We start from the raw sequence: 27,532 nt of genomic DNA, 5'->3' as shown, positions 1-27,532 counted from the left end.
TTTCAAAATTTGAATAATTAAAAATTGTCAATCAAGTTCAATACTTTCTTTCTATGAGATTTGTTTTCTATTTCACGTATCACAGGATGACGATGATGATCATTCGAAAAAAATTGACGATAGTTGTCGTAGAAATCGAAACCAAACCAAACGAAGATGAAAAACCTTTTGTCGAAATAGACGAGAATGGTTAAAGGGCTCTTTCATTGTCGAATGCTGACTGGTCCTGTGCTTTTTATCACCACTGGCCTCCTTAGGGAATGCACGGAGACATCCGAGGCCGTATAGAAGGAGGTTTGCTATCGTTCTGTAGGTTTGACGGGTCCCAAAGGAAACATCGCTAACTTGACAGCCCATCTACCTTCTCTACCTTCTATGCTCGTACGCGAAGATCCTAGGTTCTCTCGCGTTAAACTTTTGGACATTCGAGAGGAGTCAGGAAATTCGAGGAAAACAAAAGACGTTTTACATGTATATATATATATATAGAGAGAGAGATCCTTTCTTACATATTTTTTCCCCCAGTTATTTCATATGAATATACGAAATACGTAAGCAAAAGTTTTGGCCCTTATAACTCGTTTGAAAAACTTGTTACTATAAAAATTGTTCCTAAATAATAAGAAGAGAAAGAAACTCGTTAAATTATTTATCAGAGAAGTAGGAAGAATCATCTAAAGTAGAAACCATTGTTAAGGTACTGTTAAAGAGTAAGGTCATAATTAAGATTCGTCCCTCGTCTATGTAAAAATGTGAGCCGCCGGACAAAAAGTGGCTGGTTTGTTAATCCTTGTAGGTACTTAAGTCAACATGCTAACAGCCGTCTCGAGTGGTCCTACGATAACCGAGGGTCTGTTGGGCTAGCCATGTGCGGTAAAGCTTATGTATAGGTGGGTGTGGGTGGGAGATGGAAGTATATGTAACGAGAATACGTCTGAACAACGTACAAGCAAGGAAGAGACCCACCCGTGTATCCATAAGTACACGTACGTTTCAGAGACCTGTTCAGAAACTGTTCAACCGTGTCTGGGCTCGAGTGAATGTCAAAGCAACAATGAGCACGAGTATCGCGTCTTGGAATCTTAGTTACTCTCAAACTCGTTAACAAAAAAAAATGCTGAAAAAGTCTTTCTATCCAACAACCCAGACACTAGTCTTCTACCAGACACAACAGTTCATGGAAAACTTTTTCTTATGTTACTTCAAAAAGTATTTTTCTTATTAAAATAACAAAAACAAACGTAAGGAGTAAACGTTTAACCCATTGACTGCCAGACATATATTTAAATTTAAAAAAATATAATAATATTAATAAATATTGTAATGGTATTTACAATCATTGATAATTAATGTTTTTTACACCATATGAATATTTTATTCAACCTTTTTAAATAATTTTGAACGCAAATAATCATTTGTAATTAATTTCAAATTGTAGCACACCCTACGAGATTTCTCGTACTTGGCAGTCTATGGGTTAAATTGTATTTAAATTCTATTAAATTATAAAGGTATTAATTTATTAATAATTAAAATTGATCCATTAGAAAGATTATTGTATTTTTCTTACAATTAGTGTTTTCAATTTTGTCGTATCATTTTGCTGCAACGATATCGCATAGACAACTAAACTAGCAGCAGCATCACCTCACGTTTATAAGAGACCAATTCATTAAGACATTCTACCATTTTCTGTATAATGAAAGCGCAATTAGAGATATGCAAAAGACTACGTTTATATTGGGCACCAGAAGAAAAGTGGAAGATAGTGAGGTGAAGATGCCATCTGAATTGTGAAAATACTTGGAAGGAATCCAATATTAACCGTTTGGAATGTTCGTGAAAATAATGGAAGGGTAAAATGGTTAGTCGTACTGTGTGGACGGTGAATATTGCCGCGTGTACCTATCATCGAGTGGTATGAGAGGGGGTGGTGTCGGTATGGGGCTGGTGGGTTCTACGAATGAAATTTTATCGCCAGCGGAAAAACAAGCGTTGAAATCGAGCGTCGACGCGTGTCCTCGACGATGGACTCATTTTCTCTCTGTCTGTACCCCTCCCACCCTTCTTCTCACGCATATACGAATATACCCGGTGAATTCACATGCGAGAATGATGTTGCTCTCTGTTTCTCTCTTTCTCTTTCTCTTTTCTGTCTGCGGTTGTTCTCGAAAAGAGGATCGTTATCCGGAGGTGGGGGCTTTAAAACTACCACAAACATAAACCGCGATATTAAATGAAACGTTTTTGTTAGTGATAACGTATGAAAAATCTACGAAAGATATCACAAGTAGAAAACAAAAGGGGGATAGTTTTAATAAAATAATTCATTTATTTACGTATACTTCAATAATAATAATAATAACAATAATGGTATATTTGTAAATGGCTTTTACGAATGGTAGACGGTTGTTCATATTCGATGGTTTGATGATACAGAAAGAAGACCAAAAAAACAAAAAAAGTAAAAGAAAGTATATTATAAAGAAAAGAGAAAAGTCGGTTTTCCCATGGCGTTTAAGAAGTCTCACCGTAGAAAAATATCCTTTATAAAGTATAAGAAGAAGAAGATAGAAGCGACGTAATGCGGCAGCCCTTCAACTACAGACTCAGCCAACTCAAGAAAAAGAAAAGAAGGATGGTAGTTTGGTAAGAAGTTGTTGGTTCGTTTTATGGTGGTGTAAAGAAAACCGTAAGCGTTCGTTCGTAGCTTTCTCGATGCTGTTGGCTAAGAAGAAAGTCGAAGGTAGTAGTTATTGCAATAGTAAGGTAAAGTAATACTACATAGCTAGCTAGCTAGCTAGCCAACGTCCTCGTCGTTGCTCCGGTAATTCCTTTCTCTTCGCCGAAAAAGAAAACGAGTAAAAACGACGATTAAGGCTTTTAGCTCAAAATAACGGCTCCATGTGCACTGCCGTTTCTTCCGCAATGCGTGTAAGGAGAAAACAAGAAGCTAGGACTTCTATATACGTGTCTATATGTATATCTATATATGTATTTGCGTGGGTGTGAGAGAGAGAAAGAAGAAACTCGTTCGGACGGTTGTTGTAGTTGTCATAGTAGTAGTAGTACTTGTTCTTGTTGTTGTTGTCGTCGTCGTCGTCTAGGAAGAGAGGTAGAGAAGAAGAAAACCTGGGTGGGGGTTGGGATGGTTTCGTGGGCGATTCGGCCGGCAGTTTCTACCCTGCTGGGCAGCTTTTCCCGAGGCTCTGTGGTTTCTCGGTGCTATAAATACCGACACCGCGGCGGCAACGAGGAAAACGAAGGCTACGTGAGAGAGAAAGAGAAAGAGAGAGAGAGAAATACTCACTCGGTTGTCGGCTACAAAAGAGAGAGAGAGAGAGAGAGAGAGATAAAGAAAATAAAATGAGAGAAAAGGAAGGAAGATGTCGGACCAAACAGTCTATGTATACGTTTTGTATTTGTGTATGTGGTACATGTACGAGAAAAAGAAAGAGAAAGAATGAGAGAGAGAGAGAGAGAGAGAGAGAGAGAGAGAGAGATAGAAATAGATAGAAAAAGAGAGGAAGGACCCGGCGAATGGTTTTTCCTCGACCCTGATCTTTTTGCCTGGAAAAATGGAGTTTCATGGGCTGCGAAGCTACAACCCAAACCCCCAGCACCACCACCACCACCACCATGCTTTCTCGGTCCGACCTCGTCGACTAATTACGTTTGCTCGACCCCTTTGCCACCACCCCGTTCTTTCTACTTCTTCTTAGTATTTCTCTCTCTCTCTCTCTCTTTCTTTCTCTTTCAGTAGTTGGAAATCGGACGAATCACTAATGGAAAAGACGGTTTAGACGAAATGCGAACGTAAGCGACTATGAAAAGATGGAATACTTCTGCGCGTGAAAATAATTATGCAGTAAGGATGAGAAATGGGCCGGATGTACTTGGTACCCAGTTCTCGGAGGATTTAACTCTGCTAGGAATGTACTTTCTTCATTTCTCTCTCTTTCTCTCTCTCTCTCTCTCTCTCTCTCTCTCTTTGTTCTTTTTCTTTCTCTTCTTGTTATTTGCCTAATCAGCATTTTGAATAAGATCGGAAGAAGTAGAAGAGAAGACCAATGGTGGTAGGGTTGAGTTGGGTACGTGCACCAGAATCCATTTATTTTGTCTATGGTAAAAGTGTAAGGAATGGTAGAATGATATATGTAAATCTACTTAATCCCCCCACCCCACCCCATTTTACAAAAGATTTTTATCATATTCGCTTATGGTACGTGTGTCCATCTTTCTGCATTTCAAATCTTATATCCATGGTATATTAACGAGGATTTTTAACCCTTTTTGAGTGCTGAATACTTTTAATTAATTATAATTTATTATTAATCAAATTCTAATAATAAATAATATATTTAATAATTAAAGGTTTTCTTTTTGAATATAATTTAATTAATCAATATAAATATTACATTACCTTATATTAATATTGACAAACACGTATATGCGTCGATAGCAATCTAAGGGTTAAAAAGATCCGATAGAAAGAAAAATATTTTCCAATTTTTTCACACGCAACTTTTTATAAAAAAAAATCATATCATTTGTGGATTCATTTTTTTTTTCAGATAAACCATGTAAGAAAATGAAAATCTAGCTTACGTTAATGACTGAGACAATCGTGTTTACATTGCAGATAGACCGTTGTAGACGATCGTAATGGAGTGAGAGAGCATGAGAGGGAACAGTATACGAAAAAAGAAAAAGAAAGAGAGAGAGAGAGAGAAGAGAATCTGCGTAATTGAATGGTTTTTAATTAAAACTTGAGCTTCTTTGTGTTTCGTACTCGGTGTACCTTCGTTCGGTTGTCTCGTTCATTCGTTCGTTCGTTGGTTCGTTCGTTCATTCATTCAGGATATCGTGTTGGAATCGCGATATCGGATAAAGGCTCATGGAAGACAATCCTATTTCCGGTGGTCGAGCGTACACGACTATGTACACGTATGCACGTGTACGTACATATGTATATGAATAGAGGAACAGGGAACAACTCCCTCATGCCACAATCGTTTCTATCGAATCACAGAGGTGACGAGAATAATTCGCTTTTGCATAGATATATATATATATATATATATATATATATATATATATATATATATATATATATATACATATCCTGTCCTTTTCTACGTCCGCAAACATAACGAAACGATTTGCCTGTTCGATGTTATCGGAAGTTTATTCTCGGCATATTTTTACTAATCCTTTTTTCTTTCGGTCATTTATTTTTATCCCCTCCACCTTTCTTTATATACTCTTACCACTAGCTTGGACAATGTTTAAATCTGAAAATTTTCATCGTTACGAGAAGTAGGAGAACTATAGATGGTAATATGATTTTTATTTTTATTTTTATTTTTATTTTTTTAAAGCAAAGTTTCTATGCATTCATACATAACTACCGTTCTATTCTAATCTTTTGACAGAACATCGAAGTATGGGAGAAAGAAGAAAGCATCCCCCCAAACACCCATCGTTTCTCCATCCCGGTTGCTCCCTTACGATTTTGCGATTTTCAAAGAGGTACGGAAATATAACGCGATAGCGTTAGTATTCCACTGATGGTAGAGAACCTATCTCACAGAAAGTGAGAGAAAGAGAGAGAGAGAGAGAGAGAGAGAGAGAGAGGGGATTCTTCTCTTCTACTTCTCAGTATAAGGATTTCTTTTGTTCGGTACAAAACCATCGACTACCGTTCACGCAAAGACTTCCAGTAACGTTACTTATAAATATACAACAAGCGAGATATATTCAATGCAGCGAGAAACGTTGCATATATACACATACACATATGTATATACACAAGTATATATACAAGCATGCGCACTTACTAGATCGTTCGTTTCTTCGTGAAAATTTGCTTTGTGAACACAACCAAGGAGGATGAGGAAATATTTCGCGTTGGTTCGAATTTACAAAGTGATATTTTGTACATCTCTTTCTAAGAGGATCGTACATGTATGGTTATATAGGTGGAAACGTCAAATGTTTTATTTAGTAGTGTCCCAAAAAATAACACGTTCAATCTGCAATAACTACGGATGATAACCAAACATAAAAATCTAATAAGAATTTATCAAATATTTTTATTTTTAACATTCACGAATATCTAGTAACTTTTATCAAAATGTAAGTAACAAACAAATATTGCAAAAACATAATATAAATCTTAATTTAACTTATAAGCTCACCAAATGATAAGTTGATCATTTTCCTTGTTTAAAATAAAAATTGTTTTGAAAATCATCGTAAAAAAGATGAACGACACACGTGTGATAAGATCGACGAATCGGAGGAAATCCGTGGAACATGGTGGAAAATCGCATATAATCGAGTTTCTGGAAACAAATCGATTCGTCACAGAACCAAAGCCGAACCGACCCTTCAAAAATACGTCCGAGTATTGCGAACACGTCACGACCTATCGATCCGTATTCAGCCAACGCCTTGTGCGTCTATAATAGCCGTTCGACCGCGACTAACGCTCTAGGTCCTGTCAACTATTATGCATCCGGTGTTTCGCCGGTTGTATCGCGATTATCGCACTCTCATATACGCCGAGGCCCCCCCAAAACAACCAACAGAATCGGACAACACAACACAACCTAACAAGCAGTCGGAGAAACTCGACGAAACGTTTGGATGCTGCGTGTATGCTATGGATGAGGTGGGAGGAAGGGAGGTGGTAGGGGGTGAATGGGTTGGATGGTTAGCCGTTTGAGAGGATTTTCGGCTATTGTTGCACTATTCTCTAGCTACGTGTCGGTCTTGACAACTTGATCGTTGTTACAAATTAAACGTAGAGAAGTAATGTTACGTATATCAACGTGTACTAGTTTCTATGACAATGTTCAATTATATACATATGTTATATATTACTACATTCAAAATGATTCGTTTGCAATTATAATTGAATTTGGATTAAAAAAAAAAGTTCATGGGTTTTGTAGAAGTGTCAGATTTGATATTTTTTGTTTCATATTTCAGATAAATGTATTAAAAAACGAATATTGGAGGATGTTGATCATTTAATAAAATATCGCATTCAGTGATACATTTATAAAAATTGTATACAATATTAATACGTACAAATGTATAAAAAAAAAAAAAATATATTATTTGTTGAATGTTCATATTCGAATGATTATTTATGAATGAACATCTTTCGATTATAGATAACAGTTTTCTTTCATTCAAATATATATCTTTAATTAGATTAATGAAATATTTAATAAATGATAATAGATAATCGATAAAATTAGCACGAATTTTTCACGCTTTCATTAGACACTATCTCCCGTCATTTAACAGAGAGAGAGAGAGAGAGAGATAGAGAGAGAGAGAGATAGAGAGAGAGGAGTATTTCGTTCTCGTAACGATATTCAAATTCTTTAAATCGTAGGCGATCCATTCTGCTTTACATTCTGCAAATTCCATCTGTCTCAACGAGTAAAAAAGAGCAAAAGAAAACTAATAAAAAAAAAAAAAATAATAGAAAGAAAAAGTTTATAGAAAAAAAAAAGAGTGAGAGTAATTGAGTGAGGGAGAAAGAAAGAAAAAGAATGAGAGAACAAACGAAGTTTAGTATGAAAACCTGTCTGTACTTATATCATGATCAAATATTCGCTTTCTCTATCTATGGCGATAGCGATATCAACGTTGATGTTCAATATCCAATACCTACAACATCGATCTTCATAAAGGGTGTTAAATATTAAACGAAATATTCGCTTTATGTTCCGCCTAGACCAGCGGTCCGCTCTTAAAGCTCTCATAGGTGTCCCATGAGCTTTTACACACTACTACAAGAATACATATATATATATATATGGTTACATATACAAATACATATGCGTTCATGCAAACGTATATATATATATGTATATCAAACGCGCAGTCAGTGTAATGCATTTTTATAGGAATATAAAATCCACTCTCAGCGAATTTCAAATTCAACGTGATTAACGCGATATATCAATTAAGTGTCACCGCTGCATTGATTCCTCGTTTCTATTTCCACCCCTCACTCACCCTCCGACTTCCCCTATTTCAAGCGATATTATTCTACTTTTTGTTCATTTTTCTTTTTTTTTTTTCTCTTTATTTTTTTTTTTTTATTCTTTTTCGACAAAAATTATATAGAGCTGAAAGAAAAATGAACTGTATGGGAAATGGAGAGAGAGAGGGTGAGAGTTGGGTTGGTAAGAGTAGGAAAAAAAAAAAAACGAGAAAAAAAAAGAGAAATAGAGAAGGTGAAGAAAATAATTGTGAAATAGAGAGTAAATTTTTATTTAACACGTTAAATTAATTTATCGTCAGTCTCTTTCTAACTTGTGTTAAGCGTTAAAATGTTAAACATTTATTCGTAAGTAATAAGTATTTAAAAGAAAATAAATAAGTTACCTATCCGATTTAAACGAAAGTTGAAGAAAATCTACGAAAAAGGATACGAAAGTAATAGAAAAAAGAAAAGAAAAAAGAAAAAGAAGAAGAAGAGTGCAACGACGGGGTGAGTTTTTGAAAGAGAGAGAAAGAGAGAAAGAGAGAGAGAGAGAAGCACACAAAAAAATGAAAGTTGGAAGAGGGAAAGAAAATAAGGGGCATAGAGAGAAGAGGTAAAAGAGAGAGAGAGAGAGAGAGAGAGAGAAAGAAAGAAAGTATAAATGAGTGTGACAAGGATAAAACTAGAATGGGTGGTTGGGTTGGTGGGTGGTTGGTTGTATTTGGTTTCGGTGGTGGTGGTAGTAGTAGCTGGCTACCCGTAAGTATAGGGAAAGAGAAAATAGATAGTAGGGAGAGACACGCATGCGCGAGTCATGGGTGTATCTTCGTTCTCCCCTCTCTTTGTACACCCCCACTCCTTTCGGCGGGCGCGTTTCTACCGTCGTCTCGCGCCTCACCCTCCCCCTCTGACGTCGCTCGATTCAGTCACCGGACCGATTCGCGAGCGTAGGGATTCCGCGCCTTTTCTCTCCGCGGTTTTTCCTGTGTGTTGTAAACCCTTATCGCTAAATAACGTCTAACTCACCCTCTCTCACCCTTATTTATTTTTATTTTCACTCTCTTTACATTTTAAACGAACAAATCAAAAGTCCAGTTCTTCTCATTTCTATCGTATAACTCGTATAATTTTTAGTAATTTTTTTTTTTTTTATGGTGTATAAATTCTCCCACACGTTTCTTATTCGTACCGTTCGTGTTTTTGTGTTCTTACGAATGAAGAGCAAAAGAGAAAGAGAAATAAAGAGAAATTTATCGATCTTTTCTCTCTCTCTCTCTCGGAAGGAAGAGAAGAAGAAAGGTGTTCGCTGTACGTGTTCAAGGTTCGTTTATTAACGACAAATGTTTATACAAAAATAAGTTGACACTTTGTATATAACGTTTCGATAAAACAAGTGGATATATACATATGCGTGTATTTGTGTTTGTGTGAAAGATATAGATTGAACTATAAGTTTTTTATTCATCATTTATTCATCATATGTAAACGTATTACACGTCAAATTAACATGGCCCACTTTCTAAACGATCACATGTCCTACGTTGGCTGCATGAGAACAGCAGCAGCAGCAGCAGCAGCAGCAGCAGTAGCAGCAGCAGAAACAGCAGCAGCAACGTACGAAGGAATAATCATTTAAAAAATAATTGGAATGACATTGTTTTTTTCTCCGTTCTCAACGTAAATAGAATCTAAAATCAAGGATTGATAATTATATCGTGCAAGTTTAATTGTTATTGTGTTGTTGTTTCGGTTTATTTTTTACTTTTCTTATCGTTGATCGATTTAAATGTCGAAGAAAAGTTCAACACCTTCCTCGTGTTTATGAAAACGATGAAAGGATAAAAAAAAAACATAACATGACGAGGAATGTAACGTGGTAACACGTCCACGCGGGTAAATAAATCCTAAGGTATACATACATATATATATATATATATATATATATATATATATATATATATATATATATATATATATATATATAAGTACATAGATATAACATATATAACGTTTACACTGTGCATCCAAGAACGTATCCGCGTATATCTCTATCTTTCTCCCGCTCACTAATTCTCCATTATAATCTCTCTTTGTCCTACCTTTACTCTCTCTCTCTCTCTGTCTCTCTGTCTCTCTTCTCTCTCTCTCTCTCTCTCTCTCACATTCTCTCGCGCAGCAAGCAAGCTTCGTGGGATCGATGGCGGTCGAGCGAGAAACTCACCGACGTTTTCTACCTTACGAATCGTGACCGAGTTATGAACGGAACAGAATAAAAGGACCACCAGAATATTTTGGAAAATAACAATAAAGAAAGAAAGAAAGTGAGAGAGAGGGAGAGAGAAAGAGAGAGAGAGAGAGAGAAAGATTTTACCCTTCCATTCTTTTTTCTAATAACGAAGAGAAAGAGAAAGCAAACACATGATGAAAATATCGTCGTTTTAACAATCCCGTGTTTTGTGTTCCCGATGCCGTGAAATTAACACCCAAAAAAAATAATCATTTTGTGGAAGAGATAAAAACATATTTGTTTTTAGTACTTCTATTATTATTATTATTATTATTATTTGATCGTTATATTTAATAAATAAATTTGATAAACGTGTTGAAAATGTTCGATGTTTCTCGGGGGTTTACGAGGTACATTTTTGAACGTGTTGGTTTCGCGCGCGATTTTTGCTATAACGTGTAACGTGTGATATAATATATACATTCGTATATAAGTATGTATACATAGATATATACATGTGTCAGTGTTCTTTTGGAATACGATGAGATTTATGAAGATATCATCGACTATAGGAAAGAAAATCTTACCACTGTGAATTCTATCAACGTGGACCCATTTGAGGTCTGCTAAAAACAAAAGAAAAAAAAAACTTGTATTTTGTATATAATATTTTGTTTATGTTTATTTAAGGATATGCATTTGTTTGTTTTTATTCGTTCACACACACACACACAAGGATAATTAAAATTTAATTAAAATTAAACGACAAGTGCGCATACGTAGGATAAAAACGTTTTATACATTTGTTTTATTCATGCACGGTTGTCTCGTGGTGGCCCACATTTTAAACAGGAAGGTGCTAGCCAAAAGTTATTTTCTATCTTTCTTTTTCTCTCTCTCTCTCTCTCTCTCTCTCTCTCTTCTTGTTGTTTTTCTGTTTTTACCAACTATAGAAACACCATTCGCGCCTACATCCGTGTTGTCGCATTGCGCCTTACGACCGTGTAGTTTAAACGAATTTGCCATACGAATTTCGTTTACATTCTCGTTTCGTCTTTTTTTACGAGCACTTTCTAAGAAAAAGAAAGTTTTTCTACTAATGATTCCTAAAGTAGGTAAAACTGAGAAAGAAGAAAAAACAAAACTCTGGCAAGTCTCGTTTCAACTTTATTTTTGTTTTTGTTTTTGCTATGTTTTTTCTATTCAAGAAACCGATGCTTTTTGCACAGTTATTATATAATCATTTATGTATTTGTTTATATTTGTAAATATTATTGTGTTAATGTTACTGTCTATATCACGGTTTTATTTCGATCGTACAAATACTAACAGATTTTCTATTAAATTTTTCTACTTAACACATACGTTGTATTATTCACGATCGTAAAATAATATTTATAATAAATAAAATATATATATATATATAATTAAAATTCGCGTGTTATTAGATATGTATAACTAAAAATGAAGTATAATTGAAGTTAGATAAATAAAAAAAAAAAAAAAAAGAAAGAAATAGCACATTTGCTAGCAAGGCTATCCTTTTTATCAGCGAAACGAAAAAGGGGATGCGTGGGGATGGGAGGTGGTCTCGGAGAAGGGTGGAATATGAGATTTCAGTGTATTTACCGTGCTTATTGCTCGACGTATGTACTTATGTATCAAATAGCATCGCCCTCGTCGACATATCAAACCTTTTCATAACACACACATATATAGGAAGCATGCACGAAGCGAGACGAAGGTGAACAGGAAGAAGAATACACCCCCGACGAGCGTTGACTACCTTTCAACCGCTCGTGTATCTCTTTTCTGTGTCCTTTTCATCGTGTTCGCGAATTTCCAACTACTGCCTTTTACTTGTATCTCTCATTCTCTTTTTTTCTTTTACTCTTTTATATCTCTGTCTCTTTTCGATCTTTCACCCATTCCACCTATCTACTTTAGCAATCACGTATAAATACAGTAGTAGCATTTGTCTATTGTTCATTTTCACTCATTTCAATGCATCTAACCTATTACCATTATTTTTATGATATAATCATTGTTAATTAACATTTGCATTATTTGATAAATAATATATGAATGTGATGGAATCATTACACTTATAATCGCGAGAAAGTTTTGTCCTAAAATATTAAAATTCAAATATTATATAAATTAGATAATAATTATAATTCTATAAGAAATCTCGTGATATCAAAAAAAAAAAAAAAAAAAAATAAATAAATGATGTTTAAAAGATAAGATGACTTAACTTTAAGATAATAATGATATACATCATATACATAAATACATATATACTTTTCCTTATGTCTACAACACGGAAAATATCTTAAGCCTATCACTTAAGATGTTCAAATAAGAAGGGAAAGTGAGTGAAGGGGAGTGGGTGGAATGAGATAGAAAGAACGAGGATAGAAGATGGTGTAACAAATTGTCGTAAAATCGATAAGTTGTACCAAGAAAAGTGATACTAGGTGCATTGAAGGGCGTGTCACAAAGTTTTTTTTTTTTTTTTTTTTTTAAACGAAATTCGAGAGGAGCTCATCTTTTTTTTTTTCCTCCATCTACTCGCACACCTTCCACTCTTCCATCCTTTTCTTCTTAAAAAAAAAAAAACAAAGAAAAAGAAGAAGAAGAAGAAGAAGAAGAAAAAAAAAAGAAAGGTAGGAGAAAGGTTGGGAAGGAAATTGATGAAGAGGTTATAATACACCCTCCACTTCACTTTGGTTAAAGCTCTGCTCACGTGAATTACGTACAAGTATCATAATTACAAGCGGTGATTTTTGGAAGCCTTGTTAACGTGTCAGTTCGGTAAAAATCGAAGGATTTCAAAGGTTTCGATCAAGGTACGAGGAAAGAAAGAAAGAAAAAAAGAAAGAAAAAAAAAAGAGAAAAGGGTGAGTATTAAGAGTTAATTCTTCTCACCTTCTTTACTTCGTTCGTTTAATAGGATATTCGACGCGAGGAAATAAGGGGTTGTTCATTAAACGTGTGTGTATGTATGTAAGGTGTAATATCGTTGGGGAAAAAAAAAGAACCTTTCTCTTTCCTTCCTTTTTTTTTTTTTATCTTTATCAAACACACAAACATTATTTTCTTGCAGCCAATTTAAAAACTGATTTTAATTGCATTACCACGATTAAAAATCATATTTAACGTTAAAGTAAACAAAATAAAATATGTGTTTAAATGAAAAATGAGAAATAAAGAAGAAAATGTAGAAGAGAGTAGTTCATTGGTAACATTTAGTTTATAATTATGTAAAGTATATATATATATATTATAGAGAGTAAAAAAAAATTTGTATTATTTATCGCGTTAAATCGTTTTCCCACGCTATCAGCCAAGCGAGTAAATCATATTTGCATTCTCGTTTCTACTAGTAAACGTGAGAGATATCGAAAATCCATTACGTAGCTGGCCAACAGCAAGCAGCCAGTAGCACCCAGTAGCAGCAGTAGCAAAACTAGCAGCAGGGGTAGCAATAGTAGCAATTGCAGTAGCAGGCTGCAAGAAAAATCTTGGTAAAAGCACAAACGGTATAATAAATTTTCTCTCTTGTCCCTTTAAAAATCCTCTACCATTTATGCGATTTAACGTAGAAAAAGAGTCAGCAAGGGGTAGTAGCAGCTCTATCGTAAAAGCAAGAATGGTCAAGCAAACACTTTAAGTGCGATTTAATGGCTCGTTACTCTTGAAAACTCGCGAATTCTTCTCCTTTGATAGTTTGCTTCTACACACATATATATATATATATAAAAATATATATACATATATAAGTATGTATAGATGTGTATGCATGTTTTTTACGTAATCTCACTAATAAATTATAATTTATAATGAAATAATTAATTGTTGATTTATATCTACGCGTATTTAAGATTGAATGAATATAATCGATAAATTTGTCATTTTTCCATTCAAAATTTATCCTTTCATCCTGAAAGGTGTAAAATGGTAAAATAACTGCATAAAGGATTCATTGAAGAAAAAAAAAGATCTCAAAGAACTCCGATGTATTCGCAAATCCGAAGGTGTCGTGTACATTAACAATGCTCTTTGTAGGAGATTTTTTCTTTCTTCTTCTTCTTCTTCTTCTTCTTTTTTCAAGCTCCGTTATCAGTCTATCTTGTACCCTTTTTATCAATTGGAAAAAGAGAGATAGAAAATGGGAAAGAAGGGAATACTCGATGAGTTTCGAGTAGAATGTTTGACGTCGCGTTTGCTCGATTACAAATGTGAAATCGATCTCTCTCTCTTTCTCTCTTTCTCTTTCTCTTTCCCTCTCTCATTGTGAAGGAATTGCCGAGGCCGAACTGGTGCTAGCAAGCAAACCGACTCTCACGTTGCTAAATCGATTCCACGCTCAGATAGTAGGTAGGTTCGAACGAGATCGGAGGGCCCATTCTCGTTTAAAACGAAAGAATGAAGTCTCGTTAGTCACGCTGGTAATCAAGCTTTCGCCTCGATTTTCCTCGAAATTGCTTTAGGTACCTTTCTTTAGATTTCTCGCGAAGGAATAGAAAAGAAAATAGAGAAATAAAAAAAACTATGTAGAGAAAAAAAGTTCATTTTTAAGAAAGGGTACAATGTTAAATGGTTTTTTAGTTCGTTCAAATCAAATGAACATTTTTTTTGCTTTATAACCTTTTTCCATTTTTTTTTTTATTTTTTTAATAAAATTCTTTCGAATATGTGTGGTATTATTATTATTATTATTTTTATATTTTATATATAAAATATTAAAAATATTAAAATTAAAATAATATATCTATATAATGTTACTATTAAAATATTAAGTGAATTAAAATATTTAAAATATTATGTAATATTTTAAATATATTATTATTATTATTATTAATATTATTTTAAATCATTATGATATTAATTAATATTGTTCTTTTTTTTATTTTTTATCAAGAAATGTTACAGAACAATTTTTAAAGAACATTAACGTAGTTAGGACAAGGAAAAACATTAAATATAAATTTGTATATATATATATATATATATATATGTTCGTTTCCATGCGATTACTTTATTCTATCGCACGATTTCATTTCTAATCAGGCAAGTTCCTTTAAAAACCCTCACGAGTGTAATATAATTTTGAAGGAAGGGATGAGGAGGGGTAGGGTGTTCGTTAAGTTTGTTCGCTAATACTCGTTCGTATCTGTCATGGTAGTGTTGGTAGACTCGTGTTCACGTAGTAGAAAGGCTGGATATCAGGCAATCTCTTCTAAATACAGTTGTAGGGTGTTTTGATTCGAAGGCAACGTGGCCATTCTGGGCCGGCGGGCTGTTTAACCAACGACCAACTTCAAAGTGTGCATGCTCGAAACGTTTACTCGCCTGAGAGAAATAGGAAATCCAAGGGAAAAAGGGATCGGCTACGTTTTATCGTGTGCATATTATGTAGGTTGGTTGGTAGGTTAGTAGGTGGGGGTATAAATGGTATACAGTATAAGTGTGTGTATGTGTGCTCGATCAAACTTGATTGACGTTTCAAATAATTTGTTTTCTTTTTTCTATTTTTCACCTATGTAATTACAGGTACTATAAATTAAATTTTGTTTCTTTTTTTTCTATATCAGAAAAAAATTATTTTATTTATCATAATTTTTATTAAAGTAAAATATAAAAAATCATTTTGATATGAGAGTAACGATATTGTACTTTTACCTGTCGAATAAATTTCGTGATAAAATCGATATACATATATATATGTTATATATGTATACATATAACAAATAAAAAAAAAAAGAAGAAAAACAAAAAATAACAAATAAATCAAGTTAATTGGAATTCTCTATAAAGTCGATCGCATATATAGTAAAAAAAAAAAAGTCCTCAAAAAAAAAAAAGAGAGAGAAAAAAAAATCGTAAAGGATTTTCATGATAGGAATCGACCCTGATGTTTACCATGTAGAACTAAAGTGACGAGGCTCGATTTGGACAATGTTCTAAAAAGATCCAACGATTCGTCGTTATCAGAATTAACGACTCACTGATATTCTGGAGAATTACAGCCACTAGAGATAGAGAAAAGAGAGAAGATGAGTACGAGCTAGCCTTCTCTTATTTCCTTTTGGTTTTCCAACGTAGTAGAATAGGAGGATAGGATGCAGTCTTTTCTTCGAATGAGGTTCCTTCGTACCGGAAAAAGACTTATCTTTTGCTTCGTGAAAGAACGGTATTATCCAACCGGTGGTATTATCCTTTCCTTTTTGGTCATGACCATTTACTTTCGATCCTTTTCTCTCGTTCAACGAATCTGAATATTATCAAAGGCTACAGATTAGTAATGTGTCTCGAGTTAAAGATACATTATTAAATGTAATCATTTCTTTTATCTTTTCAAACTTTTTCATTTCTTTTTTTTTTTTTTCTGAATGAAACGACGAAGATAATACGAAATTAATTTTTATTTCTATCTTCGAATTTTATTAAGAAAAGAATATGTTAGATTCTTGCGAATATATAATTCATAGGGATTTAATTTTAATATAGGGATACTATATATATAATATAATAATATAATATATATAAATAATTTTATTAATGAATTTAATTTTAATATAAGGATATTATATATATAATATAATATAATAATATATAATAATTTATAAATAATTTTATTAATATAAATTAATTTCAATATGAGTATATTATATATATATAATATAATAATATAATAATATTATATAGAAATAATTTGATTCGTAAATTTAATTTTAATATAACTAATTAATATTAATTCCTCATAATATACATATATATTTATATTTATATTCTTTATATTCTTTATATTTTTTTTTTATATTTTTCATATCGTTTAATATTTAGTTATTTTTATTTGATAAGATTCGAGATAAAAATAGTGTTTTATTTTTTTCTTTTTTACTTTTTATTGCACAGGTTAATTAGCGGTTTTATTTCAATCGGATTCAATATATATATAATATTATTTAAAAATAATTTTCAACGTGGTGTTGCTTTTGATACGTATCCAATATATATATATATATATATATATATATATATATTATATATAACAAACGAAACAAACGATTTCTCTATTTCTATGTTTTATTTTCGTTAGTAGAGAGATAGCAGTATTCGAAGAGTTCAAAGTATTGGAAAATAATGAAGAGGCTCACCCTCTAGCAGCCGTTGAGTTTTTATCCCCCTCCCCGTCCGCCCCCTTTGCGATTCGAGTCCAATGCTGATGATGGTGGTGGTGGTGGTGGTCTGTCGATGACAACGGGGTAATTACTTTTCAAGTAGCAGACGTGCAAATGAACGACGGTTTAATCTGCCAATAGTACTTCAGTATTGCAGACTGTTTTTTTTATTCCACCAATCGTTTTGAAAACTTTATTTGAGGAAAACAATATATAGTACATGATATCAAAAACGAAAAATGTGTATTTTCAATGTCTACGTTTTTTTTTTTTTTTTTTTTTATTAAATTTTTTGTTGTAGTTCAAATTTAGGTTATTTTACGTTTATTTTTTTTTGTCTGTTAGCAATTTGTAAATCAATGTACATCAGGTCAATTTTTTATATAATTAAAATTTAATTAATTTAGTTATTTCTCTTAATAGTTAATTAAATAATATATTTAACATTTTACTTATTACAAGTATAGTTTAATTAATAATAAATTAAAAAAAAAACAAATTAATATAATTAAATCTAATTTATGTTAATGCTTGTAAATGTCATTAGAAATTTTGTAAATTAGGTTACATCAATATATATTTATTTTATTTATTTGTTTCTTAAATTCATAAACAATTGTTTTTTCTATTTATTTATTTTTTTTTATTTATTATCCTAAGAAAATTTCATTTATTGATATTACTATGAAAACTTGGTTACTTCGAAGAAAAACTAAATAATAATTAATACTTTGTAAATATTTATCCTCAAAAGAGTGAAGTAGAATGAAACTAGCAAATGAGAAATGATTCAATTTATCGATATACGAAAAAGAAAGTTCTTTTTTTCTTTTTTTTCTTTTTGTAACAACACAGGAGTAAAAGTTGTTATAACGATCAACGAACGGTTTTCCCTCTTTTTTATATCTCAGAATCGAGGTTAAGAAACAACTTATAACTTTGTACGAAAAAGTTTTTGGTCGCGCGGGGGCGTGTATTCATCCTGCCAAGAGTGAAGAAGTTGAGAAGCCAAAAGCCTTTGATCTGTTCCCGCGAGTGCTACTTCAAAATGTGCTTCAACAAATTTTCTAGTAAGGCAAACATGCTACCTACCAACCTGCCTACCTTAACCGTCTAGCATATTCAAAAAACCATCCTTAAGAAATGTTCTTTTAACTTTTTTACAACTTTATAACCCGTCACCTAGTTTTTCACAATTAATCGCAACCCCGCGGGACGTGATTTAGCGTAATTAAAATGATTTAAGATCTCTCCTGAATCTTTCTATGACAAATTAGATTTTTTTCCTTTTTTTTTTTTTTTTTTTTTTAGTAAGACAAATCCGGTCACACACATATTTTATATCCTTTACATCAAACATCGAAAAAACAAACTAGCACATAAAATTTGTTTCAAATGTTTCCAGTGCTTTTTCACCTCTTTTTTTTTTTTGTTCCTTTCCTAGAAGTACCTAAACTCGTCGTCCATCCAAAGATCCCAAAAGCTTCAAAATAAAACCGTCAGATCGTCAGATTTATTTACCCAATTGAGAATTCATTGAAGTTAACGTAAAAGAGTGTTTTTCGTGTCTGGTAAATCTCTAATGTTAGTAACTCGTTCCTTTCACCAAAAGAAGATTAAGGAACTTTAATATAAAAAGAAAACAGCCCTACATCTTTCTTCGACATATGAAACTTATTATTAACAGTAAAAAGGCTTCCAAAAAAGAAGTAACAGTTTAAAATGGTGTAATAGAAGTGAACGAATATTTCTCCCCTTTTTCCTTGCACCTTTCCTAACCTCACCTGATCTTTTATCATTTCACTTTATTTCTATTTTTCGATAAATCACAAGTTATATTGAACGTAGGGCTCAGTTTTGACGGGCCACCCGTTGGGCAACAACGTTGTACTAGTCCTTGGTTGTTCCTGCACATCGTGATACGTTATAAGTCACAGCTGGTAGTAGCACGTTGCGATGACATCGTGTCCCTTCGGGGGTACCGAATAAGGCACATCGTCATCTCCCCCCCCCACCAACCCCCCACCACCACTACCTACCACCTTCTCTAATCCTTCTACTCCTATTCCTCCTCTTTATCTATCTGTCTGTCTCTTACCATCCTACGTGCACGTGCACATGCTTGCCCTCCTTTCCTTTCCTATCCTGTTCTGTCCTGTCGTTCCTGGTTCTGGGTTTAGAAAACCGGCTAGGCTAGATGTAATAGTGCTATTAACTGCTTCTGTATCTTGGCAACCTGACCCCTCTCTTATTGTCTCACTCTCTTATATCACGGAGCCGTTTATTGCGTTGCTATGATTGATACTGTAAAATATGGCGTTTACTTTAGCGCAAAAAAAAGGGAGAGAATTCTAGAGTGAAAGAGAATTATAGGAAGGAAGGGTTTTAGATTTCCTTCGAGGTTTTCTTCGATCTATCGTTTGAAGTAAACGTTTTCATAGTTCATCGTTAAAATGAACTGGGGTGAAAATAAATTGTTCAGTTTTTTTTTTCATTTAATTTATTGATAGGTTTACATATGATGTGTGTGTGTGTGTTTTTTTGAATTATATGTTGTTAGGTTTATCAGATTTTTAATTAATAAGAAAGATAATTTAATAAATAAATTATATATATAATAAATAATAAATATGTATATTATTTTATTATAATAAAAAATATATATTTTTTATTATATTAAATATATATTAATTATAATTTAATAATAATTATATATTTAATGTGTTTCATTAATAAACGAAATCTTTGAATAATATTTTTAAATGAAATCTGACAGTAAATTGATTCTTTTATCATCTGTGAAAATTATTTCAAGTATTTCTATTGATTGTTGTTTATATATATGACTTTCCGAACCATAGATGTGTAGAATATGAAAAAGTATTCGGAATAAATAGATTTGATTATTTCAGAAAGTTTTATAAACAACATTCAATGAAAGGACTTTGACAGAGGACAGAATCAGTTTATCGTTGGATTTCGAAGAGAACGGTACGTCAACATACACTCTCGGTGCTTTTCGACTACAATATACATTTCTTTTCACTAATTAACAATTAATTAAGGTAAATTTAACACACTACTATACTTTATTAATTTTTTTAGATTGTTTAAACTAATATATAAATTTTTATAAGGTTCATAAATCACTGATGATTTTTAATTGAACATTTTTATTTAATACAATTACAGATTGAAATTATTTACACTAGGTATATATAATTTTTAAACAAATTTACATTATATTATCGTTACTTTAATAGGTATTTTAATTAATTCTGATACTAAAAAACATTGAAATAACAGTTAAAACAAAGGACGACCGACCTTTAAACGTGATAAAGACAACGGGTATTTTACCTGTTTTTACAATTATCCCAACACGTACGATTTTACAGTACAATCGTTTCTTATACATTATTTTCGTATTTGTTTAATTCATTTGCTTTACAAATTAAACTCATTAAATATTTAATTAAATTATACTAACTTATTTTCAATTAAAATTTTCTTCATTTCAAAAACACATTGTATTAAATACTACTTAAACATAAAAATCTAATAAACGTTACAGTGAATGATTTTGAGAGATACAATTTGATTGATTTTTGTACAAAGTTTTTTTTTTGCAATTATTATTAAAAATTTGACCACTATTTTTAGTATTTCATTGACATGAGAGATCATTTCAACCAGGATTGAATTTAATTGCTTTTCGAACGAATGACAAAATTCAATCTTCAGAATCCAACGACAATCTCGTTTGAAATTTTTGCAATCAAATACGGGTTACGAATGTAGGACAAAGATCGTAGGACGATGTGTAGGATTACGTAGGACGAATCATAGTTACAGTTTCCTAGCGTTGTTACATCAGGAAGAACGATGTTTCTTTTGACTGGTATGAAATTGAATTGTGATTACGATTAATACCAAACGTCGTCGGGTTCACCCATGGTATTCATATGTCACGTTTACAAGTGGAAAGATCAAAGCTTCATTTTGTTCGTTCGTTCATTCGTTCGTTGGTTCGTTCGAGAAATAATTTCATTGGGAACGCAAAGGACAAACTAAAACGTACAATTCGTACCCTTTTATATGCACTTTATCATTTTCCTTTTTCTTTCTTTCTCGATTTTAATTCATTTTATCATTCTTTATCGTTCGATATTTTAATTTATAAAAAAAAAAAGAAAAAAAAGAAAGAGAATTCTATAAATTCAATAATGTTTTATATACAAAATTGTTCTTTCATTTTTATTTTCAATTTATTTTTTTTTCCAACGAAACAACGAACGTTTGTTATAAAGATAAAAATTAATCACCGTATAATTAAATATAATTACGATTAAAATTTGTAGATAATTAAACCTTTGAGTGGTGAATACTTTTACAATAACTAAAATGTTTTTTAGGAATGGAATAATTTATTATTAACTATAGATTCTAATAATAAATTATATTTAATAATTAACAGTTATGTTAATAATATATATATAATTTACAATTAACACAGTAAACAGTTTATCTTTTTGAATATAATTTAATTAATTAATATAAAAATTGTGTAATTTTTACCAAACGCATATATGCGTTCATAGCACTCTAAAGGGTTAATACGTTTGACGGTGATTTTTTCGTTTTTTTTCTTTTTCATCAAAAAGCCACTCAAAGTTCGAATATTTGTTGACGATGAACATTATAAAAAAAACACTTGGTTTTTTTTTTCTTTTTTAACAACACTTCGCACGTTTACTTTGTACAAAAACAGGTAAGTCGTGTCACACGTGTGCAAGTGAATTTAACGTTTGTTTAACGTATTGTCTATTCAAACAAAACAAAACAAAAACAAAAAGAACGTTTTTAACGCTTGGCAGCTTGCACGCGAGTTTTGCTACCGCCCTCTTTTCCTTTTATTATTATTATTTTTTTTTTTTTTTACATCCCCTTTTTTCTTGTTTTTTTTTTCGAATAGCCGTGGCGTTATTTTTCCTCTTTCCCCATTCATAAATCATACGCCAGTAACGGTGGCGCTTACCTTGAACCTACTTTCGTCACGGTTACGTCCTCGAGAGAAAAAAAAATGACGACGAGAAAGAGGAAAAGGAAGAGAAGGATGACGACTACTGCATACGACAATGTAGACGACGAAGGTCGTTAAAAATCACAGCAAGGGTGCCGCGTGCCAAGGGTTGTAAGGACCAAAAGGGGTAAACTCTTGTCGCGTACGGAAAACCTCGTCGTTTCCAGTCTACTCGTCTCTTATCAACCACTTCTATTTTCTTTCTTTTTCTACGTTTTTCTTTCTCCTTCTCTTTCAGATCCTTTTTTTTTTCTTAACGCATAAATTCATGGGTGTCTTAAAATCACGAATTTAGAATCGATCAATCTTCGATATTTCTTTTTGCGAAAGCGTTCAAACGAACTGACTGACGATAAAAGAGAATAATGTTTTTTCTTATTCAAGTGTATAAATTTTATATAGGTATATATGTATTTTATATAGTATATATATATATATACTAATATGTATTTATGTATATATTTTTCTATGGGAAATAAAAGAGACGTATTATATGTTAGTAACCATCAAGATAGGTGTGGGATAACCAGTGAAATCGAGTGAAATTAAAATAAAAGGATACGCATTGTTTAATCGGCCGTAACAAAAGTATCTTTCGATTTAATTCTATTTTAACTTTTTACACTTCATTATCATCAACACCTTATGTTCATCTTTGAAAATTATTTTGTTGTGAATATTGATTCATCATTTCTTCATTTTGTTGAGAAAACAATTATTATGAAGTAAATTGAATTTTATACGTTCTGTTGGGGTATATCTAAGTATTAGGGTGAATCAAAAGTTTGTTAATTTTATTTTAATTATTATTTGTAAAATTAAATTTTATACAAAAACAAATTCATTATATAATTTATAAAACAATTACGTGTTTTATTAAATAGTATATTTAAGTATTAAAATGAATTAAAAATTCTTTTTATTATTTTCAATTATTATTTTCAAAATTAAATTTTATATAAAATTAATCTATTATATAATTTATAATACAATTACATTTTTTTTAAATATATGTAAGTATTAGGATGAATCAAAAATTCTTCTCCATTTTTAAATTAATATTTTTAGAATTAAATTTCATACAAAAATAAATTCATTCTATAATTGATAACAAACAATTACGTTATTTTAATATATGTAATTACTGGAATGATTCAAAAATTCTTGTATTCTTTTTTAAATTATTATTATTAAAATTAACATTTAGTACAAAAACAATTCACATTAAACAGTTTATGACCAAGTAAATGGACAAACTATTGATTCAACCTAATACATGAAAAATAATATAATATAAACATTATACACATACGTTTACATTATAAAAATTGTTAATTAATAATGTTGTTTCAAACTTGTTCATCTCTTATCATCAATACTTTCTATTGATAACGATGAACACAACCATTGAAATATTAGTTCATACCTTGATCTTTCTTCCTCAAAAATGACGGATGTAATTTCTCCCTTTACAAATGGGGGAAAAGGTTGGTTCCAAGAGAACTCTCGGATCACGTCTATTACTTGACTGTGTCCCCAACACCATGCAACCTTTTATACGAAGGGTTACCGCGTGAAACTTTCGGCAAAAAGGGAGTGTAAGAGATGAAGAAGAAAAAGAGAAGAAGAAGAGGAAGAAGAAGAAGATGAGAAGGGTGAGAGTGGAAAAAGGGTAAAAAGGCAAAGAATCCATAAGCCATCTCTTGGTCTCGACCCTTATTTTCTTCATTTTATCTTTTTTCTTCTTCTTCTTCTTTCTTCCTTTCTCTTTTACCACTTTCAGATCGATCTCAAAACCTTCATGGAAGACTCGACCATCCTCAAATCTTCTTCCTTTTCCTTCTTTTGGGTTTAGGAGCTTACCCCCCATCCATGGACCAATCTGTTATCGTATCTGCCTTTTATCTCACCCAAATCTCGAAATAGATATGGCCCCAGGATCCCTTTCATCTTCCGATGCATCATCATTTGATTATTTATATTCGTTCATTCGTTCGTTCTTTTTTTTTTTTCTTTTCGTATTATTTTTCTTCTTTTACTCTTTCCCTTTCTCTCTCTCTCTCTCTTTTAGAAATTTTTCTTACGATCTCATCTTTCTATTTTTCTTTTTGGGTTTTTTTTTTTGTTTGTTTGTACGATGGCGGTAATATATGCAAATGATTTTTAAAATCCTGTAAGATATTCCCTGTTTTTCTTTTTCTACATAATACAATACACTCTTCTTCTTATTATTAATTTTATTATTATCATTATTATTATTATTTTAAGCAGCTAACCGTGAAATATTTAAAGAGCTAATATTTCGTCGTGAATATTTTTTTCTTTTTTATTCTACCAAATGCTTAAACCTTTTTGTACAACAACCACCGTGTTCTTTTTTACGTATTATTATCTTCCTTTCTTTTAAATTTTTTAATTTTATTTTATTTTATTTTTATTACAAAATCTTCTTTGTTGACTAAGGATACTTGCCGTGAGGATTTCTTTTTTAAGTTGGTAAAGGATATTGGTATTAGTAATATAGGATTTTTTATTCGTATTATTTTTTTAAATCATTTTCAAGATAATTCGCAGATAAAGAAGTGAATTTTGTCATAGTTGACCAGAGATATTTGACATGAGAATTTCTTTTTCAAGTTGAAAATGATATTAGTATTAGTAATAAAATAGGATTTTATTTTTTAAAATTATTTTCATGATAATTTGATAGATAAAGCGAGAAATTTTTGGTGAAATGCATCGAATTAAAAAAATTAAAAAAAATTCTTTATCCGATTAAACTGACAAAAAAGTGTTAATTTCTTTTATTGATTCGGCAAAAACTTTCTCGCTAAGTAATCCAACCGAGAATGGGGGCCTCCGGAAAAATCGAGAAAATGCGGGCTTGGTAAAAAAAAAAAAGAAAAAAAAAAGAAAAAAGAAAAAAATAAAAAAATAAAAAGAAACGAGAAGAGAAAGAAAAGAAGTCGGTGGGAATTAAGTGAGAACTTTCAAGTTAAGAGTGTCGAGTAGCAGGTGACAGGAAAAGTTGATTTTTTTCGATTATTTTTTTACTTTTTTTTTTCTCTCCATTCGGTTGATAATAATATTTAAGAATGTTTTGAGGAAAAAGTAATTCTCATTTTAAAAGTTTATTCAAGATTTCAAATTTTGTCTAATAGTAGAAAGAAAAAAGAATAAAAATAAGAATAAAAGAAATTCTTGTTAAAATTTCAAAAGATCTATAATCAGGAATTAATACAATCAAATTAATATATTATTATAAAACAAACAATGTTTATTAAATGTATACACAAATAATTATCTTAAAAATTAAATTTTACAATAAATTTGGAAGAATCTTATTTCGTTTATTTTTTATTTTTTTTTATTAATTATTCGAAAAGTTTCAATGCTTACACGCAAAGCTACATCTTATAAAAAAAAAATATTATATACATGTATATTTAAAATTATTTTAAAATTGTTTCAAATATATATATTATTTTTAATTTATTATTTATTTTATTTTAAAATTATTTTAAATATATATATTATTTTACTATTTTATTATATCTATTAGTAATATATATAATTACTAGTAATAATATAATTACCAGTAATAGTATAGTTTTATTAGTATATTTATATAATTATAGTTTAGTAATATAATTGTAGTAAAATAATATGTGCTATATATATATTTAAAATGCAAAAATAATTTAATATAATATATAAACAAATATATATTTAAAATATACAAAATATATAGTAATATATATATATTTAAATTATTTTTATAAAAAAAATATATAAATTACTATATATATATTTATACATACAACTATAAAATGAATCAATTACCCAAACAGTACCTAAGTTTAAATTGAATCAATGCCAGTGGGTTAATTAGAAACATTTCAAGGGAAGAGAAATATTGAGTACGTTCAAAGGATTAATCGTGATTTTCGTGAATTAAGATATACCAAAAGGATTAAATCGAGAGAGACAGAGAGAGACAGAGAGAACGAGAAAGAGAGAGAGAGTAAAACTGAAGTGTACCGACAAGTCGAGAGCACCTTAATGTGTTTACCTCTAGCAAGTGCCTATCCAGAAGCTTCTCTCTCTCTCTCTGTCTCTCTTACTCTCTCTAGGAAATGAAATACCGTTGCGTACGTAAACGAGCTGTTGGAGTACCTACTCGCAAGTAAATAACGAACTTTCTTGGCTCGTATAACGCCTTAAACCGTTACGAAGAGCTCATTACACGCGTTCATCTTCCACTTCCTGTTTACGTACACCCCCCACCCCAATCTGCCTCTTCTATCCCCCCCCCCAACCCCCCTAACCCCGCAACGTTAACGCGACATTCTCTCCACGTTTTCCTTACGTGGAAAATTTTACTACACCCAAAGGGTTTTGGATTGGAACACGAGCGCGTTCAACTCTATGAGTTTTAATTCGTTAATTAAAGCTTCGTATCGACGAAAGTTAAACGTCTCTAACGTCTTTAACGTCTAATGTCGTCATTCGTCGATTTTTATTTTTTAATCATGCGAATATCTCGTTTTATTTATTTATAAAAAAAAAAAATGTTTCCAACACTCAATGAAAGATCAGAAAAATTATCACGTATGTATCTGTATTGTATATACTATTTATTTATTTTACATTTGATCTAATCGACTTTATATTTTTTTTGTGGGTGGGGGGGGGAAAGGAGGGTCTATTATTTCGTTTAAAATACTTAACACGTGAAAAACGTTGGTTGAAAAAGCAAAATCGAAAAGTTGATAAGCTCAAATGGAATTTTTATTCATAAACGAAGCGTCCTTTGAAAAACGATTAACGAGTAGCATTAGTAGTAGAGGGTTGAAAGGATGATAAAGCCTATCAAACGAGAGGACGATTCTCTTATTAATTATTCTTTTTATGGGATCAAGGTAAAACGGGTCGAGCCAGTAGCATCATCGCTTTCCTATATTCAACTTTCTGTTCGAATCGCGCACAGTTCGTTTCTCAGTCAGTTCAAAACCATCCCC

The 27,532-nt window shown here is 31.5% G+C and overlaps 1 long non-coding RNA gene across 1 annotated transcript in view; it reads left to right on the top strand.

The window, feature by feature from the left end:
• The first annotated feature begins 8,630 nt into the window (after positions 1-8,630).
• Positions 8,631-27,532, top strand: part of LOC107069387 (uncharacterized) — a 28,955-nt gene continuing 10,053 nt past the window's right edge. Inside the window, exon 1 of the long non-coding RNA XR_016176750.1 lies at positions 8,631-9,625. This is a non-coding gene — a long non-coding RNA (uncharacterized LOC107069387). The remainder of the gene's footprint in view (positions 9,626-27,532) is intronic.

This window comes from Polistes dominula, unplaced genomic scaffold, assembly GCF_049000335.1.
Source record: "Polistes dominula isolate Pdom_NZ unplaced genomic scaffold, Pdom_raw_medaka contig_22, whole genome shotgun sequence".
Lineage (NCBI taxonomy): Eukaryota > Metazoa > Arthropoda > Insecta > Hymenoptera > Vespidae > Polistes > Polistes dominula.
This window is presented reverse-complemented; position numbering and strand designations above follow the sequence as displayed.